Genomic DNA, 6,000 nt, shown 5'->3' on the forward strand with positions numbered 1-6,000 from the left:
CTCCTCCCTGACCAATACAAATAATCAACATGTTTTTACATTTTTTATACAACAACTGATTGTTTTTTTTGTTTTCTTACAAAATTCTTGTTTTCCGAGGAAGTCGAAACATTTTGTTTTTCGTTTGAATGTCTCTTAAAGTAAGAAATATATTTAATACTTTGGATTTTTTCCGTTGGTTAGGCTATATTCCACAATGTATATTTAGTAAATGACAACTGTCTTATTGTGTTTACTTTATCCTAGAGTTAACAGTTGTATGTATCTCTACAGAGAACAGTAATAAATTAAATGAAATGAAATGGGGTTTAATCGACATCCTACTGTTCTGCTCTGACTGGGCATACTCTATTTGCCATACAGTGTGCTATGAGATAAATTTTGCCCGGATAATGGTGCTACAGCCTACTCTTATATCGAATTCCAACTGCGACAGGATTTTTTACGTGCATGCCAATGTGTACACAGGACCTCTGTTTTTCATCCCATCCAAATGGATAGACAGCTGTCCTTGTCAGACCCTCCGGCCTTCACCAATGACAAGGGGAAACCACGTCGGAAAATCAGACAGTAACAATAAATGAATTCCTTTCAATGCATCACATCTGTAATCTTTATTGAATGAAATGGGGTTTAAAGTCTTACTGCGTTCTGCTATGAACAGGGCTAATGAAGACGAGCATACATGTGCTGTGAGGGAATAGACACAAGCCCTCCAGGTTAGCAAGCCACCATCTTACTCACTGGGGTACTGTTATAATAAAAATAGAGAGATAAATAAGGTTTACCATCCACTTGACACAAATTAGGTCATTTCGGGACTAACATAACATGGTTCAATTTCATTTCAATAATTCGGTTTTGCGTAGGGGTCTTTGGCAGTGGGAGGAAACCGGAGATCCCAGAGAAAACCCACGAGGTTGGACAGGCAATCCTACTCCTTGTCACATACAACCAGGGAATAGAAACCACACCAGTTGACTCAATAACAGACCTTATGATACAGCGTGCACATGCTAACCATTCACGTGGATACGGATTATAGAATTGCACGAATCTTGGTGTCGCTGAGCCAAAGCAGATTCGCGGACTTGCAAGAATTTTTAGGTTTTCTGATTTCGAAGAAATAAAACAGATTCATATTACGATATTCATATGGACTGCGGTGTACCTAAATTTAAGGGTGTTGTGGTGACCTAATTCTAGACAAATTCCGTAATAATATCGATATACATGTATATGTCAAAGTTTCCCAGTTTAAAAAAATGCCGTAGTGACGAAAGTAAATTAAAAGTTTTGCCTTAGTGCAAATAAAAACGGCCGTAGTGACGAAGGAATTACTGTGGCATTTTTTGAAAAAAATGCCTTCGTTCCAATTTCACGAATTTTGACCCCTGCTCAAGGCTTGTCATTAATTAACATCTACTAAAGGTGTGATTTAATTAACTAGGTTACCTAAATTTTACACATGAATAAGTAGTTATACCTGTACCTGTAGTAGTAGTAATTTAATCCTACCTAGCTAGATAGATGCCAATTGAGGAGTTGAATTACACATGTATATGTAGTTACATGTATTTTGTTAAATAAAAACAAGGCATTTAAAATCAGATTTTAGAATTACTTAAAGATACATTATGGGAGATTAGATAACGAGTTGGCAGTTCTCACTATAATAGTTAAAAACTAATAGTTAAGGCCTGCAATAGACAGATTTAGCTGTTGCATAATGTATGTTTAAGTGTTATTTGATTTCACACACATAAAATGATATTTTAAGGATTTTAAACATTTTACACCGACAGCCTTTATTTCTTTCAACTTCATTCATTATCGCACAGTCATTACAGTAATATATTTATACTGGTATTTGAGGATATTAGTTATGAGGTTATCATTTGATAATACGGGATAGACGAGATCATTACTGGTAATGGCAATATTTGCTAGTTTTGGCTTTGGGTGAACTGGGATAATTGAGATATCGCCAATCGCATTTGATATCATTGGAGTAAATGCTCGGACTATAGCTTCAGATAATATAGTCAATAATATCTCCAATGTTCTTCTATATCACACAGAATTAAGTTCACAATTTGAAAATCACATTTGAACTAGGACTACTGTCTGAACCATCGTAAATTTTAAACGGATTTCTTCGATTATGAACAAACTACTTGACTTTGGTTATTATAAACTTATCTGTGTGTTTAAAATTACCTCCGGTTAAATAAAATCCATTGTACAACTTCGTATCTCAGCGAATAAAAAAGTTCTGTCGTTTAAAATTGAACTCCGCACAAACTTGGACATCGAAAAATATTAACATGGAAGCTAATTACATCACTTATCGGGACAGATCATTTCGTATAAGGGGGCCTCAGCAAGGTTTGTCTATCGTAACGGTGTATAGTATGAATAGGCTATTGCTCTCGGACCAGTATTGAGTTTGACCGTTTACAAACATGTAGTCCGTTATTTCGTTCCAGTCTTGTATTAATTATTTGGTTAGAGAGTTGGGTGGGATTATTTCTTTTGAACACAGGTGCAGAACAAAAAGAACGACATTCCTATAATATTTCCTGTCAATTACATTGTAACCACGGCAATCTGTTGTAGCTGGGGTAAATCTGTAAATGCCGATGTATTTTACATTTGCCTCGGCAAAATTAATAGCCGAGACCATTGAATCATTGAATAGGTACATGTATATAACGTTATTATTTTTTTTATATAAATACCAAAAATTATTAACAACAAATCATACTGTTCATCGGTTTAATTATCGGCAGATAGTTCCATGTCTTTCTATTTATCACATGTGACTGTCAAAATTTGTCAACCATTGCCCCCTTCAACATATTTAGATGGTTAAGCTTATCTGGTGACATATACAATGTTGTGATGAACTCAAGTCGAAAATACAAGCAAAAACATTGACTTTTCATTGGGATATTCAAATGTGCAATGGATTCTATTCAACCGGAGGTGATTTCAAACACAAAGGCAAGTTTTTAATAACAATTATTCAGTAGTTTGTTCACAATCGACGAAATCCATTTACCACGCACGGTTCAGACAGTAGGACTAGGAGGCCTACATCATTGCATGTAACCTGAAAGACATTTTCCATGATTTAGCTCACTGTCATTGAAGTAATCAATCACTAATAATTATACTATTTATTCATTATTGTCATTTGTATCATAAATCCATATTGCCGATATTGATTTGATGCAAACATATTTTAAATTAATACCCTTGTCATTCAAATAATGCAATAATAACAATGTTCCGAACCGGAGTTATTACATGGTCCGAATCAAGGAAGAATCTGGTCTGAATCCAGGTCCAAATCAGTCGCATACCATGGGATGGGGAGCCTGCAGAGTCACCACCCTGCCGCTGTACTCTGTATTGACGTTGACCGATAAAATAAACAAAAGTCAAAACATTTCAGGACGACCGGAGCTGAGGAAATCTTTGCAACATTAATGGTTGGTTCACTTATTATATCGCAAATTCATCAAATATGAATTACACAAAACAAGTAAGTAAATTACACGTACCAATTGTGTCTGGCGTGAAGCATAGATATTCTTTACACGCATTTCTTCAGCAAGGAAATATCAATCACTTGTATCCCGCAGCCATCTTTCTTCAACATGCACGACAACGCGCACTACGTCACGAGGACGTCACGAAATCCAAAGTCAAGGGAATTAACTCCATTTATGAACCCCATTCTCCCTGGTCGAAATATTATACGGCCACAGATCACTAAATATTTCCCCATTGACTTTAATGTTAATTCTCGTATCTTAAACCGGTTCTAACCTTTGCCCAAATTTTCGTTGGGAAGAACGCTTTCTGCCACAGATGGAGCAACATGTGGCAAATTCTTGCCCAAAAGCATGTATGAGGTTCACCATGAAAAACTTGAGATACATAAGCTGGAAATAGAGACAATGAACATGCAATTTCACCCGATACATTCGTAGAAATATTTGATGATCTGTTTCCATCAGGGGCGGATTGGACCATCGGGCGATTGCCCGAAGGGCCGGTCGGAAATGAAAAAAATAATTTTGTCCAATTCGTCTAAAAAAAAAACATTTTCTGCTGAACATTATATTGGGGGGGGGGGGAGGTATTGGACCGGTCATGGAGCGATGATGATCATGTTGTATGTGGCCGGTGGCTTTAACGGGCCGCCACGCCATCACTGGAGTCTGGAATGGGCTGGTATAATAGACTTTCTGCGCCGGGTGTGCTGGGTGTGGGCCGGAATTCGGAATCCTGCAATGGGGATTCCGAATTTCATCCGAAAATTTCATCGGATTCACCCGACACTGTCGAGGTAGCTATATTTTGCGTCCAAGATCAAATTTTATTTTTTATTTTTATTTCCGCCAGCCGCTCCTGACAAAAATGTCGAGGGTAATGCAATTCTCATAATTAAATTTGTGTGGCCTTATACTCGAATATTCATTATCTGAACTAATGCTATGTTCATTAATCAATATGTAGTGTGTCAAATGTTCAAATTCGGAGTCAAGGTAAAATAATTTACCTGGAACAACAAATCCAAAAATTCGAAAAGCAGCTTTCATGAATTTCTCTTTCGTCACTCTGTACCACTGTGTCCGGCAACAAAAATGGGGCATTTTTCAATGAAAATATTCCTACTTATTCAATATTCCTAACTGGTTAATCAAATGGTCAACATTTTCTCAACTAATCCATTTTTTAACCAGTTAAATTCTCTTGACTCTTGACGATACAATGATAATACGTTAATTAATAATATGACGATATGATAATTTCACAGGTTGATGGTTGTAAATTACTTCCAGGTCGTGGTCTTGGCCTAAATTAATCGATTTATGAAATATATTATTTGACAGAGGTTATAATCAGATATGCCACCAAATCGCATATTTGGGGTTCATTTTTCAAAAGTTTCCCGGGGGAGAGCCCCCCCCCCATCCGGGCTCCGCGGTCAGTAAAAGGGGCCACTCCGACGCGGGAACCCGGGCCGGTTCCCGGCCCCAATCCGCCCCTGGTTTCCATATCTATTTTATGAAATCATTTTTTTTTTGCTTGTCTGCGATATCACCCGAGGTGGAAGTGAACGTAAAACCCCAGGAACGAACGAACTAAAGCTTTTTTAAAATAATTATTTCAGAACCTTTTAAAAGCACAATTTCCGCTTTTCCCACGCACCCATCTCACCTAATTTCCTCTGGTGGAAATGGAACCCAGGGCTTAACGCATAGAGGTGCACCATATTAAACTTAGACTGCCTGTCTACAGTTACCTCCGCTAGAGAGCAGACACTAAGCTAGTTGACCGACATTTTAAGTCCTAAATCGACGATGTTTGTCAAAATCACCATGGGCGTCACACATGGGGGTGTCGGGGGGGGGGGGGGGTCCGACACCCCCAATTGTTTTTCGGGGGGGGGGGGGGCTGTATATACTTGACCCCCCCACCCCCCACCCCCCAAAAAAATTTACATAGTAGGCCCTAACTCCTATTTATTTACAACAATTATTAGGATTAGTTAAGATTCTATCTGTATAAAACAATGTACAAATTAAAACACAAACACTTATGTTTACTTTTTGAAATCCATTCATAATACACAAAATGTACAAAATACTTTAAATATCTATACAACATTCTTGTAAATATTAATGTGTATATGTATATATGTATATAGTTAACAAATATACATCCTCATAAACTAAAGTTATGTGATCAAGTTTTGTTTCATTTGGATCCTCCTCATAAAAATTCCCCTACTGAACTCTCTTTGTCGTGTTGTTCATAACTCAAGCGTAACATTCAATATGTAAAACTCATGAAAATAATATGAATACGGCACCCCCTGACTTAAACCTGATAAACATTGTATTGGAGTGATGTTTTAGTTTAACCCCGTAAAATATGTTAGAACTGCCAAGGGATCTTTAATGTGCATCCAACCTCGTGGGT

The 6,000-nt window shown here is 37.3% G+C and overlaps 1 protein-coding gene across 3 annotated transcripts in view; it reads right to left on the reverse strand.

The window, feature by feature from the left end:
• The window catches only part of LOC126817245 (KH homology domain-containing protein 4), a 36,468-nt gene extending 32,785 nt beyond the window's left edge, over positions 1 to 3,683 (reverse strand). For all 3 annotated transcript variants that reach the window (XM_056100125.1, XM_056100123.1, XM_056100126.1), the window contains exon 1: positions 3,570 to 3,683. The gene's annotated coding sequence lies outside the window, so the exon portion shown is untranslated. The remainder of the gene's footprint in view (positions 1 to 3,569) is intronic.
• Positions 3,684 to 6,000: the final 2,317 nt, after the last annotated feature.

Source organism: Patella vulgata, chromosome 4, assembly GCF_932274485.2.
Source record: "Patella vulgata chromosome 4, xgPatVulg1.2, whole genome shotgun sequence".
Lineage (NCBI taxonomy): Eukaryota > Metazoa > Mollusca > Gastropoda > Patellidae > Patella > Patella vulgata.